Source organism: Dendrobates tinctorius, unplaced genomic scaffold (assembly GCF_039654945.1).
Source record: "Dendrobates tinctorius isolate UK_male_01 unplaced genomic scaffold, ASM3965494v1 ptg000161l, whole genome shotgun sequence".
NCBI classification, from domain to species: domain Eukaryota; kingdom Metazoa; phylum Chordata; class Amphibia; order Anura; family Dendrobatidae; genus Dendrobates; species Dendrobates tinctorius.
Genome location: NW_027361828.1, coordinates 4,685,478 through 4,699,701, shown reverse-complemented (window position 1 = coordinate 4,699,701; position 14,224 = coordinate 4,685,478).

The window sequence follows — 14,224 nt, the reverse complement described above, 5'->3', positions numbered from 1 at the left end:
CCCTAGAGTCTCTTATTCTCTGCTCTTGTCCTTTCCCTCTTCACAGATCAGCTCCCTGTTTTCATCTGACAGGATCTTCCAGAAAGATCTCTTTACCTCACCTCCTCACGTTTAAACTGTCATTTTTCCTCACAGCTCACAGCTGTTTTGTTTCCATGACAACCCCCTCAGCTGATTTCTAGCTGACTCACCAACCCCCTCTGCTGGCCAGAATTTATAAGGCATCTCCCTTTTCTGACCTGCAGCAGGAAATTGTGATTAAATCTATGCTGCCTGGCATGGGGTCCCTTTATGTCTCCAAGCATGACTTTACCCATTAGAGGGAGGTAATGTCACTGTGACAACCGGACTCTGGGGTGTCACACATCATCAGGTTCTCCTTTTGAGTGTCCAAGAAACATGCCATCAGTCATCCAGTTATATGGAAATTTTATTCCCATATGTCCAATTTCACCTGAATAGATACCAGACCACCTGGATTTTATTGCCTTTTGCCAAATATATTGTGTGCTCTCAGGCAAAATGGAACATATCTAGGCACTATTTATTTATTGCACCAAGGTTTGGGCACAATATGCAACATTTTGTTAAACAAGAAGTCATCTATGTTGTAATACTGCTTCTGATCGGGCTGCCATTGTTGGACCTGCACTACCAGACATCCCCCTGCCTTCCCCATCATATTTTTCTAACATGCAGTTTTGTCTGCAGCCATCACACAACCAAGTCAAATAATACCTTCACTTAAAAAGTCCCTTCCTTCACAAGTAAAAAATAAGCATTTTAAATTGATATGCAAATATGGTTATAAATCTGATTTCACTGTCACTCCAGCTCTGTTCCCTGCCTCGTATTGCTTGACTCATGACTGCTTTGCTGGATGTCATACTGGGCAGAGAATAGAGACGGAGTGACAGAGCCTTCAGATCTAGAGCCTCATTTGTATATCAATTCAAACATTAATTGTAGCAAGCATTCCCTAGTCTTGTTTTCAGGCAGTTTTATTTATTATTTTACTCCTTTGACTATGAGAAAAAAAATTAGAAAATTTATGCTGAAAAGCAGGTCAATGACCTTTGTAAAAAATTTTTTTTAATATATTTGCATATATGTACTTTCAATGCATGTACCTTACATAATTTTATTACTTATTTAATAACCACTGGATAAAGCATTCCTTGCGAAACACGCATTGGGAGTTGAGGGCTACTTGCGCTCTCCCCCCACAGGTATATATCCTTGTCCTTAAACTACTATTTTTTACCTTGTATGCATATTTTTTCCTTACTGTTTGGTTTAGGATATGGTTATACCATTGTTCCCACTGTGGCATTAATTCTGTTAATATTACTACTAATTCTATCATCCAGCTTTATGCTAGTATATGGCTCATACATTATATATTATATATTTATTGGGACTGTGGAGGATACATTTTATGATGTTCAGGTGTCCCCACCTTCAGCGTCACTTTTACACATAAAAGTATACATTTTTGAGAAATGTGGATAACCACACAGTCCTTAAGGGTGTCTGGACACTGTGCTGTTTTTTTTTTCCTTTAATTATGACAAATTACACAAAAAAGTTGCCAACACAGAGTTGAACAAAATCTTAAAGCAGTTGACGGTGTATTAATTCTATTATTTTCTCTTCTTTTTTTCCACTTACTTAACTTGTATTACGAGCTGATAGTCAGTAATGTCAGAAATTTGGCCTGACATCTGATCCCTTTCTGTTAAAGAAGTTTAATTTTTTAACATTTCTTGCCAAGTGATACTTAGCATCAGCATGTAGGGAACAGCTGGAGACACATCTCAGGTGTATTTGGCCAGGGGCTTGATAAAACCGTAACACTCACAATACAAATGTCAGTCCATATGCCCTAACTAAATATGCAGCAAACAATTTAACTACATGTTCAAATAAGTAATTTATAACCAAACTCAGAGTCAAGGTTCCCAATAAATATGTAAATGATTAAGGCTAAGTGCACACGTACCGGAACTCTCGCGGAAATTACCGCGAGAATTCCAGTCCGCGGGAAAATCGCATTTTAAATTCCCGCGATTTTCCAGCGGAAAAACTAGCATTTTGCAAGCGTAATTAGCTTGCAAAATGCTAGCGTTTTCCAAGCGATCTGTAGCATCGCTTGGAGAACTGATTGACAGGTTGGTCACACTCGTCAAACATAGTGTTTGACGAGTGTGACCAACTTTTTACTACTGAGGCCGCCTATGCAGCATCAGTAGTAAAATACAGTCATATGTAAAAGTTTGGGCACCCCTATTAATGTTAACCTTTTTTCTTTATAACAATTTTGGTTTTTGCAACAGGTATTTCAGTTTCATATATCTAATAACTGATGGACTCAGTTATATTTCTGGATTCAAATGAGGTTTATTGTACTAACAGAAAATGTGCAATCTGCATTTAAACAAAATTTGACCGGTGCAAAAGTATGGGCACCCTTATCATTTTCTTGATTTGAACACTCCTAACTACTTTTTACTGACTTCCTGAAGCACTAAATTGGTTTTGTAACCTCATTGAGCTTTGAACTTCATAGCCAGGTGTATCAAATCATGAGAAAAGGTATTTAAAGTGGCCACTTGCAAGTAGTTCTCCTATTTGATTCTCCTATGAAGAGTGGCATCATGGGCTCCTCAAAACAACTCTCAAATGATCTGAAAACAAAGATTATTCAACATAGCTTTTCAGGGGAAGGATACAAAAAGTTGTCTCAGAGATTTAACCTGTCAGTTTCCACTGTGAGGAACATAGTAAGGAAATGGAAGAACACAGGTACAGTTCTTGTTAAGCCCAGAAGTGGCAGGCCAAGAAAAATATCAGAAAGGCAGAGAAGAAGAATGGTGAGAACAGTCAAGGACAATCCACAGACCACCTCCAAAGACCTGCAGCATCATCTTGCTGCAGATGGTGTCACTGTGCATCAACAATACTATGGTTGCGGGATCGCCGCGATTCCGCAAATTAATGAGCATGCTGCGGTTTTTACCGTGAAGCGATTCCGCCGCGGTAAAAACCGCAGCATTAGCACAGCATTGCGGAATCCCATAGGAATGCATGGGATGCTTATTTTTCACGTTTTCACGGCAAAATCGCGTGGTTAAAACCGCCACGGAAACGCGAAAAAAATGCAACGTGTGAACTCAGCCTTAATGTACCCAGCTTGTTTACAGATTTATTGAAACTGAAAGGCATGGCTGATTTTATAGTGAAGTGCTTGAACACCCAGTATCGAAGGAAAGATGTGAACAAACATAGGACTTGGAGAACCAGTCACAATTTTACTTGATTTAGGTGAACTGAATTGGAAAAAAAAATCGGGCTCTGGCAAATCTGGATTTTGAGGTGAATTTCATTTGCCTGCTCTCTAATAAAGTTCCATTGTGACAATGATACAATAGTCTTGATTCTTCTGTTACCAGGCAATGTATATCAGTAATATTTTGGCAAACTTGGGACAGCATTTAGAGTAGTAGAGATTGGAATGCCAAAACTACAGGTATCAAAGACATCTATGAAAAAACAGATTTTGCTTCTTTTGTCGTGATCAGGAGTAAAAATTAGATGTGACCAAAAACGATATTTATAGTTTTAAAAATATCGTTTTTGATCACTTATATTTTTTGCTCCAGATCACAACATTAGGAGCAAAACCTGTTTTTGCATAGATGTCTATGAAGTGCAGCCCACCATTTATGGGCATATGAAATATTTATGGACAATTTATGGTATTTGAGGTATCACAGACACCAATAATAGCATTTGCAAAGTTTGAATTGAATATTATTCATAATTAAAGGTGCTTCTCACAAAATTATAATATCATCAAAAAGTTATTTTATTTCAGTTCTTCAATACAAAAAGTGAAACTCATATATTATAAATAGTCCTTACAAACAGAGTGATCTATTTCAAGTGTTTATTTCTGTTAATGTTGATGATTATGGCTTACAGCCAATGAAAACCCAGAAGTCATTATCTCAGTAAATTAGAATAATTAAAGAAAAACACCTACAAATAACCCCTTAATGACCACCAATACATCTTTCCACTTACCGGAGACATAACAGAATAGCATCCCCATACAGGTGACAATCCAGCAGCTGTCGGCTGCCCACTGTAGCCGACAACTTGCTGCATCAGCCACGATCAGTGTTGGCACCATCCATATCTGTTTAATCATTTAGATGCTGCTGTCAAAGTGAGTACATCATATAAATGGTTAACAAAGTGTGGTGGCTCCCTCTTAAACCCCATTAGCACCCTGAGGTCATTATTGTGTGGTCCTGATGTTTGCAATGGAAATTCATAGTCAATTAGCGGCCTTAGAGTCTCCCGGTTATAGTGACCTATTCAGAATTTAGCGACATTTAGGTGGTAAAAATACACTTTTTCATTCCTGTCATGCCTCTTTGCATTAATTCCTTAATTCCTGAAAATCATCTGAAGGGTTAATAAACTGCCTGACAGCAGTTTTCAATATGTCGAGCGGTGCTGTTTTTAAAATGGTATCACTTTTGGGGGTTTTCCAGTTGATAGGACTCCCAAAATGACTTCAAACCTGGATATGTTCCTAAAAAACATAAATTTTGTAAATTTCCTTGAAAAAATGAAAAATTGCTGGTACATTTTTAAACCTCCTTAAATGCTAACAAAATAAAATAACATTTTACAAATGGTGCCGATTTAAAGCAGACATGAGGAAAATGTTTATTAATGTTTTGCTATGACTATCTGGATTAAATGGATAATCATTCAAAGTTAGAAAATTGCACTTTTTTACTTTTGTGGCAAATTTTTGATATGTTTTGTGTATATTTATAAAAAATATCAAACTAAATTTATCATTATCATAAATTATAATGTGCCACGAAAAAACACTCTCAAAATCAATGGGATTTGTTGAAGCATTCCAGAGTTATTACCACATAAAATGACATTGGTCAGATTTAAATATGTGGAGTTAAAAAGGTCCCTTAGTCTGTTTCAGTAAGCTCCATAATCATGGGGAAGACTGCTGACTTGACCGATGTCCAGAAGGCAGTCATTGACACATTCCACAAGGAGGGTAACCACAAAAGGTCATTGCTAAAGAAGCTGGCTGTTCAAAGAGTGCTGTATCCAAGTATATTAATGCAAAGTTGAGTGGAAGGAAAAAGTGTGGTAGAAAAAGATGCACAAGCAACCGAGATAACCGCAGCCTTGAAAGGATTGTTAATAAAAGGCCATTCAAAAATGTTGAGGAGATTCACAAGGAGTGGGTTGCTGCTGGAGTCATAGCTTTAAGAGCCACCACACATAGATGTATCCAGGACATGGGCTACAAGTATCGCATTCCTTGTGTCAAGCCACTCATGACCAATAGACAAGCGTCTTACGTGGGCCAAGGAGAAAAAGTACTGGACTGTTGCTCAGTGGTCCAAGGTGTTGTTCTCAAATGAAAGCAAATTTTGCATTTCCTTTGGACATCAAGGTCAGAGAGTCTGGAGTAAGAGTGGAGAGGCATGCAATCTAAGTTGCATGAGGTCTAGTGTGTAGTTTCCACAATCAGTGATGGTTTGAGGAGCCATGTCATCTGCTGGTGTAGGTCCACTGTGTTTTATCAGACCAAAGTCAGTGCAGGTGTCTACCAGGAAATTTTAGGATTTGGCACCTGTCCACACTGCCAGAAGTACCAATACATGGTTTAAAAGCAACAATATGTCTGTGCTTGATTGGCCAACAAACTCACCTGACCTTAACCCCATAGAGAATCTTTGGGGTATTGTCAAGAGGAAGATGAGAGACGCCAGACCCAGATAATGACTTTTGGGTTTTCGTTGGCTGTAAGCCACGATTATCAACATTAACTGAAACAAACACTTAAAATAGATCACTCTTTGCATTGTCTCTATGTGATATACAGTATGAGTTTATCTTTTTGTATGGAAGAACTTAAATACATTAACTTTTTGGTGATATTCTATTTTTTTGAGATGCACCTGTATATACATGATATTCATTTTTCCTTGGGTATTGATAGTTCATTACTAAATTCACAACCCCTCCTTGACTAGTTATATTAAATGGATTGTCCACTAGTTTAATATTGATGACCTGTCCTTTGTACATCTTGCACACTTATCTATCAACTGTATTCTCTGTATGGAGCAAAAAAAGCACAATTTGAGAAACTGCTTAGTAGCCATGGCAAGTCCTTCAGCACAGCTGTAATAAAGATCAAGGTGTTTTTATCCTAGTTTTAATAAATAAATATATAATTTTAAAAAATGACATGACTTGCCCCTATTTTTGATAACCAGACAAGGTAAAGCAGATGGTTGTGGCTTATATTATAGGCTTTGAAAGATCCATTATTTTTGGGCCCTTCCCAGCCGAAAAATACATGCCTGCTGCCAGCCCAGAATTGGTACATCAGATGGGATGCGCCAATTCTGGCACTTTTCCTGGCTCTTCCCAATTGCCCTGGAGCAGTGACAATCAGGGTAATTGTAGTTGTGGTTTATGAGAGCTGCGATTTGTCTGACATTACATGCTCACCCACCCACTTCCTTGACCACTTTTCAGCTTGCCTGCAGCACTTCATATCCTCAGAACTACCAACTCTTATCCTGGGAGACTTCATCATCCCCATTAACAGCCCTACTTCCACATCTGCATCCCAGCTTCTATCACTATCCACTGGAGTTGAGCGACTTTGCCTTTTTTTGGGTCGAGTGGGGTTTCATGAAACCCGATTTTTGCAAAAGTCGGGTCGAACGCAATTGGCCAATTATCGTGAAAACTCGAAGGCCAACTGAAACGCGAAGCCCAATGCAAGTCAATGGGGAAGAGAAGTTGGCAGTGAATGGAGGACAGGAAACACACCTACAGTGCCCATTTTAATGCCAAAAACATCAATTCTTACTACTTAAGCTTGTCAACCTTAATTTACTTTATAATAATAGTTAGGCATTGAAAACTTGGGGTTATTTGGCTAAAGTTGTGCGGGGCTAGGGCTGGCTCCAGATTTTTGTGGGCCCAGGGCCAAAGAGTGTCACTGGGCTCCTTTGACACATGCCACAATTCAAGATCCTCTGATACGGCAGAGAAATAGCGGTATAGTACAATGAAAAATACTTCACTTTTTTCATCACATGACTGATATCCATTTTAAATTCTCCAATAGCTCCAAAAACGGACAGTATATTACTCCATACAGTATTATGACCACCGCATAGTGCGCCATACAGAGTAAGGAGGCCCATATATTTCTCCATACAGAATCATTGGTCCCATATAATGTTCGATACAGTATATGATGAGCTTCACATAATGTTACAGTATATGTTGGTCCCCATGGATGAAGCTCCACTGTCTTATTGGCCCAAATAATGCTCCATATATAATGGGCCCCATTTCTAATGCTTTAGTGTATAATGGGCCCTGTAAATGCTGCTCCAGTATCTGATGTCCACCTTTGGAATGCTCCAGTGTATGGTGGGCCCAATATATCATTCTCCAGAGTATAGTGCTCCCCAAAAGTTGCTCCCAACCTTTAAAACAATTAAATAAGTCTCCTCACTAGGGAATCCCTGTACTCTGGACTCCTCGTCGTCCCCATCTTCCATCTCTCTGCACTTGGACTGTTTAGGCAGATGGCGTACAGACGTGATGTCATCGCGCTCTCTGACCAGAATGTCACTGTCAGGAAACGCGGAAGACATCATGGCAGTGGAGCAGGGAGAGGTAAGAATTTCAACTTTGCAAGTGCTGTGATCCTGAGCAAGCAGGGGGGGCCCACTTGTTGGCGACGGCACTGGCACAGGGCCCCTCATAGTACGGCGGTGTGCCTGACGACGGGTGGGCCCTCACCCTCCCACCGGCAGAGATACTTTTGCGTACTATGAGGGGCCCTGTGCCAGTGCCATCGCCCATGAGTATGCCCCCCCCACTTGCTCAAGGAACCTGCACTTTCATCTGCACCTTCCTCTTTGTCACCGTGTAAGGTGGTATAGTATGCGGGAAGGGGAACCTGAGTTCCATCAGGGTCAGATTCTTGCTGTGTAGAGTGCGAGGGGAATGTAGAGGTCAATGTACCAGCAGAATCATCTAGCAATGGCTGGGCATGAATGCACTTGTGGCGTCCCCAGGAGTACGGTCGCCACAGTGGCATTACCTTCCTCCTAGGGAGTGTGATGTCATGCTTGGGAGCAACGATGGATCTCTCTAGCAGTTAAACCAACACAACACACTCCAGGCCAGCAGGGAGAGCTCTGAACCTGACTGCTGAGGAGCTGCTCTCTGTGGTTGGGAGGAGGAAAGTTAGGGCAGTCTGTGAAGGGAAGGGGAAGTGAGTGGACATGAGAAGGGGAGTTGGAGGATGAGCAGAGTTAAGGCTCACTCCTAGCTGGAGCGCATGGTCCGGATTCCGGTCTCCGAGTTTGTAGGGACACTGACAGTCCTGCAGCAGAAACCGGAGGAAGTAGCAGCTGTAAATGCTCTCTTCCCAACTAAGGCTCGGAGGCCCCAGCAGCGACGTGTGTGAGCCTGAAGGAAAAGGCTATGGCTGCCTGCCATATGAGAAAGTTCCAAAAGAGAGTCAACAGGGGGAACTTCAGTGGACTCAGTACTGCGAGTACCTCAGATAAGCGCTAGAACGGAGGCCACACTACCAATCTGCAGAGAGAGAATTCCAAATTTGCTTCCAGGCTGACCAACTCCTTCTCCATCTGTACTCTGGGTCCTGGACGGCACTTACCAAGTACAGGTAAAGGAACTGCATGACTGTGTCTATCATCTTTCTCCTGCGACTGGCGCACGGCTCTGCTACATCCTGCACTGCACACCATCTACCAACTCTTTCATCTGCCCTGCGACTACGGCCCTACCTGTGCAGGACTTCTACATCTTAGCTGCACCACAACATCTGTCCCAGAGAAGCGACACTGCAGCGCTGGTCAATCTGATCAGAAACCACAGGTGGTGTCACGTATCATTCACCTATAAAGGTTATTCACCTCTTTGCATGGACGCCCAGGGCCACGGACCGGGTCACCACCACCGTGACACATCCCTCTGAGAAACTGACACGGAACCGATTAACCCCACTGCCCTGGCTTGCGACCCACACTCCATGTCAGATTCATCTTGGACTGGGGAATTCACGATTTGACTTGATAACCCAGGCATGGTATGTGAGAAAGAGCTACATGGACTAATGTGAAGTGTGGCCTGCTGCATCATTCACTTTTGGTGGGGGTGAAGGACACAAAGAAAGGGGTTCTTCCTGACCAGGAGCCAGCACTTGACGACTCAGTGCTTGCATTTTTTGAAACTTCAGAAGAGGAGGGCATTTTAGCTGGAGTCTGTTTCGGCAATTTAAGCCAAAACCAGTTCCTGATGCTCCGGCTTTAAAAGCGGTTAACCTACTCCCAGAAAAGGTAGCCTTCCAGGCCTTCCGGAGCCAGACCATGTTGTAGGCTCAACACCTCCTGCCTTAGCTGCTGTTGTGCTTTTGCCACTACCAGCAGATGCACCATCACCATCAGTAGCAGCTGGCCCCCCCACGCCCATGTCCGCGGCCTCTTCCACCATACTTCCAGATTTTGGAGAAAGTGTGCCCAAAATAACATCAGATATATGGTACTGTATCAGAAGCGTACAGCTGTATACAGTCAAAGGATAATTGTAAATCTCTGTATATATTTCATGAGTCACACAGAGACGCTCACAGGCTCAGTATGGATTAGACAAGAATATAAATAGTAGAAAAAGGGTACAGTATCATCAGATAGCAGGTATATATAGTATAGTTTAAACATTCTAAATCTCCGTATATATTTCAGGAGGCAGACACAGACGCTCTCAGGCTCAGTACGGATTACAACACAATATGAAAAGCCGTAAAACAGTAATGGATCTGAAGAGTACAGCTGTATACAGTGTAGGGGTCATTGTCAATCTCAGTATTTATTTCCAGAGTCAGAAACAGACTCTCACTTGGTCAGTTTGGATTAGACCAGAATATAAAAACCAGTAAATGGGTAATGTATCACAAGCGTAGAGCTGTATACAGTGTTGGGGTAATTTTTAAATCTACATATAAATTGCAGGAGTAACCCACAGACTCTCACACACTCAGGATGCATCACACTACAATATAAAAAGAAGATCCACAAGAAATAATCATACATGTGGGACAATGTTCCAGGTGTCAATGATACACTTAGAGTGGTGGGTGGAGAAGGACTTTCTGGCAGAAAGGGTACAGTATCACCAGATACTAGGTATATTAAGCATAGTTTAAACATTAAAAATGTACGTCTATATATCAGGAGTAGTGTTGAGCCACCCCGCTAGTGTTCGAGTTCGGTTCATTCGTCGAACAGGAGGCAAGTTCGTCAAATGTTCGTCGAACGTTCGATGAACACCGTCGAACCGAATTGAAAACAATGACAGGCAAACAAAAACACATACAAACACACATACAAAATACCTTACAAGACAAAATGCTCAGAAGACACAAATATTACATGGAAAAGGGCAACTACATATAGAAAAGAGGTGGAGGAGTAAAACGAGAAGGAGGAGGAGACACAGATATAGGCATGTCATGCCCTTATAAAGTCAAGAATGGCTGGAATAAAAATCTAAAATACCAAAAAAATTCTAAAATTCTAAAATCGAAGACGATCATATACCGTCGGACTTCCCACCATAAATTATGCCAACTGCCGATCGGGCGATGTTATTCCCACGACCCTCTGAACAGCGTCCATGAAGGCAAAGTGTTTGGTTTACGGGGGCAGTATAGTTGCAAAGCTGAACCTTAAAGGAATGTCCAGAAGGGCACCAACACAAGGAGTGGATCATGCGGCTTTATTGGACTCAACACGGGCAACCTCAACCATGCCAGCCACGGAAAGGATGGACAGATTGCAAGCTTTCTCGATTCTGTGGGTGGTGGTGCATGGCCGTTTTTAGTTGTGCTAGCGATTTGTCAGCTTAATTCTGTTAACGAACGAGACTCTGGCATGCACCTGTGGTCCGCGTCCAGCTTACTAGAGGGACACGCGAGGCTCTGGCATGCAAGATTGAGCAATAACAGGTCTGTCATGCCCTTACATGTCCGGGGCTGCACGCACGCTACACTGATAGGACCAGCGTGTGTCGCTTACAGGTGCGGATGACCCACTGAACCCCGTTAGTGATGGGGATCTGGGATTCCAATTCTTCCCCGCGAACAAGGATTTCCCAGTAAGTGCAGGTCAACTGGAATTCCGGAATTAGGCCTAACCAGCATTCCAGAAAGAATATGCAAAAATTAAGTGTCCAAACCACAGGTGCTGTAGTTTGCTTAACAGCTGGGCTCCTCTGCTGAGTAGCACACAGTTCTTACATAAACAGGCGGCTTAGCTTGGTTCATGGGTGGGCAACTCTGCTGAGTAGCAGACAGTGCTTACATAAACAAGCGGCATAGCTAGGTTCACGGGAGGGCTCCTCTGCTGAGCAGTAGACACAGGTACTAGGCCCAAAGTGTTGACTGGGCTACATGGAGTTAAAAAATGGTTCTTACATAAACAGGTGACACAGCTTGGTTCACGGGTGGGCTCCTCTGCTGAGTAGCAGACACACTTACTAGGCCCAAAGTATTAACTGGGCTAAATGCAGTCAAAAACTGGTTCTTTCATAAACAGGCGGCATAGCTAGGTTCACGGGTGGGCTCCTCTGCTGAGTAGCAGACAGTGCTACAAAGGCCCAAAAGGATTTTCTGGGCAAGATGCGGTAAAAAATTATTAGAAACACACACGGTGTAGCTCCTTGACAGGTGTACTACACCGCTGGCTACCAGACACCGCTACTATGCCATGAAACTGTCTATTAACTTTGAAAACCATTATTAATGAGAAAATAAAGTTATGCTTTTGGTGAATGAACCGTTCTCGAACGGAACCTCGAACAGCCGAATTTTAACCAAAGTGTTCAAGTTGATGAACGGCTCGAACACCGCCCAATACAGCTCGAATTTGAACTTGACGAACAGTTCGACTCGAACACCGCTCATCTCTAATCAGGAGGCAGACTCAGATGGTCTCAGGCCCAGTATGGATTCGACAAGATTGTAGAAAGTTGAGAAACGGTACAGTATCACTGGATAACAGGTATATATAGCATAGTTTAAACATTAAAAATCTCTGTGTATATTTCCGGAGTCTGACAAAGACACTCACAGCCTCAGTATGGATTAGACAAGAATCTAAAGAGTAGAAAAAGGGTAATGTATTCAAAGCATACACTGTTGGGGTATTTTTAAATTTTCATAAATATTTCAGTCTCAGTAAGACAGTCCAGACTCTCCGCAAGAGGAAACGAGATGGATACAAGTACAGACGGAAAGTCGAGTGATTGCAGAGATTTTGGAATTACTAATCATGGGAAAAACTCCCAGGAGAATTCTCTGAAGCGATGCTGACCCTCAATTACTTTGTCTGTGGAGACAGCGAATATAGTTCTTTGTGAAGAAAGGGTTGCTGTATCGCTATCGCAGTACCATGGATCCCATCACCGTAACTCATCTCCATCAAATTGTGATCACAGGGAGAGATGTAGACATGGTCCTCACTGATCTGTCAGGTAACTTTGGAGTGCAAAAGACAGAAGCCACAGGCCATAGGTGATTCTATTGGATTGGCATGAGAGGACACATTTAAAAATGTGGGCAGGAATGTCACACGTCTCTGAGTAGGAAAACTGTGAAAGCTGATGATAAACCACCACTGCATCTCATTGTGAGTAGACGTCCATAACAACTGGAAGCCATTGATCATCTGAAGATAGAGCCCAGCAGGACAGGGCATAGCTACGTCTTAACCATCATCTATCAGTTCACCAAATTTGTAGTGGCAGTCCCAGTGAAGGATTTAACAGCCCAGACTACACAGCGGTGGAGCAGGGGGAGGTAAGTATTGCAAGTGCTGGGGCCCTGAGCAAGCAGGGGGGCCCACTCATGGGTGGCGGTACTGGCACAGGGCCCCTCATAGTATGCCAATGTGTCTGACGGCGGGTGTGCACCCCCACTGTCAGAGACACTTGATTGTACAATGAGGGGCCCTGTGCCAGTGCCGTCGCCAAAGAGTGGGACCACCCACCTCTCCAGGGCAACAGCTCTCGCACGGGTGAGTGCGCCAGGTGGTGACCCCGGCCCTGGGGGGGAGACAGCCCAGTTAGGGAGGTTGAAAAAATGGCATATGTTGATGTTGGACATTCAGCAGCTGCAAATGGAGGAATTGGAGAAGTCCGAGGAAGAGGAGGACAAAAGCGAGCCATTTTTCTGGCAACCTATGTGTCAGCAGGGGAAGGTGGGACAAAATCCTTTGAAACCCATGCATGGTTTTAATGAAGGTTAGATCATCAACATTTTGGGTCGACAGATGGGTCCTTTTTTCTGTCAGGATTGATCCAGCAGCACTGAAGACTCTTTCGGATAGCACACTAGCAGCAGGGCTAGCGAGCGCCTGTAAGGCCTAATGTACCAATTCAGGCCAGGTGTCCAGTTTACAGACCCAATAGTCAAAGGGGAATGACCTGTGAGGGAGGACATCGATATGGGAGGAGAAGTAGTTTGTAACCATAGTTGACAACTGCTATCTCCTGTCACTTTTAATCGATGCAGTATTACCAGTCGTGTGAGTGGTACTTGAAAAATCAGTCCACAATGTGGTCATGAAGCCCCTGTCTCCAAAGCCACTTCGGCTGTGTGCACCACAAACACCTCTTCCATGTTGCCCCCTCCGGCTCATGTGAAAACTACCACCGCTGCTGTGTGCTGGCAATGCCTCAAACAAACGGTTTACCAGTGTTGCTTGTTTGTTAGCCAATATTAGCTCTAGGTTCTCCTGTGGCATGATGTTTTGGAATTTGCCTTTATAGCGTGGATCGAGGATGCTGGCCAACCAGTAGTCGTCATCGTTCATCATTTTGGCAATGCGGGGGTCCCTTTTTAGGATCTGCAAGGCATAATCACACATGTGGGCCAATGTTCCAGGTGTCAATGATGCACTGCGAGTGCTGGGTGGAGGAGCACTTTCTGGCAAATCCACATCCCTCCTGTCACGCACAAACCCTGTACCTGACCTTGCCAGGCCAACATTTTCTCTTGCCCCCTGAGAAGCATCCTCCTCCCCTAAATAATCATCCCCATCATCCTCCTCCT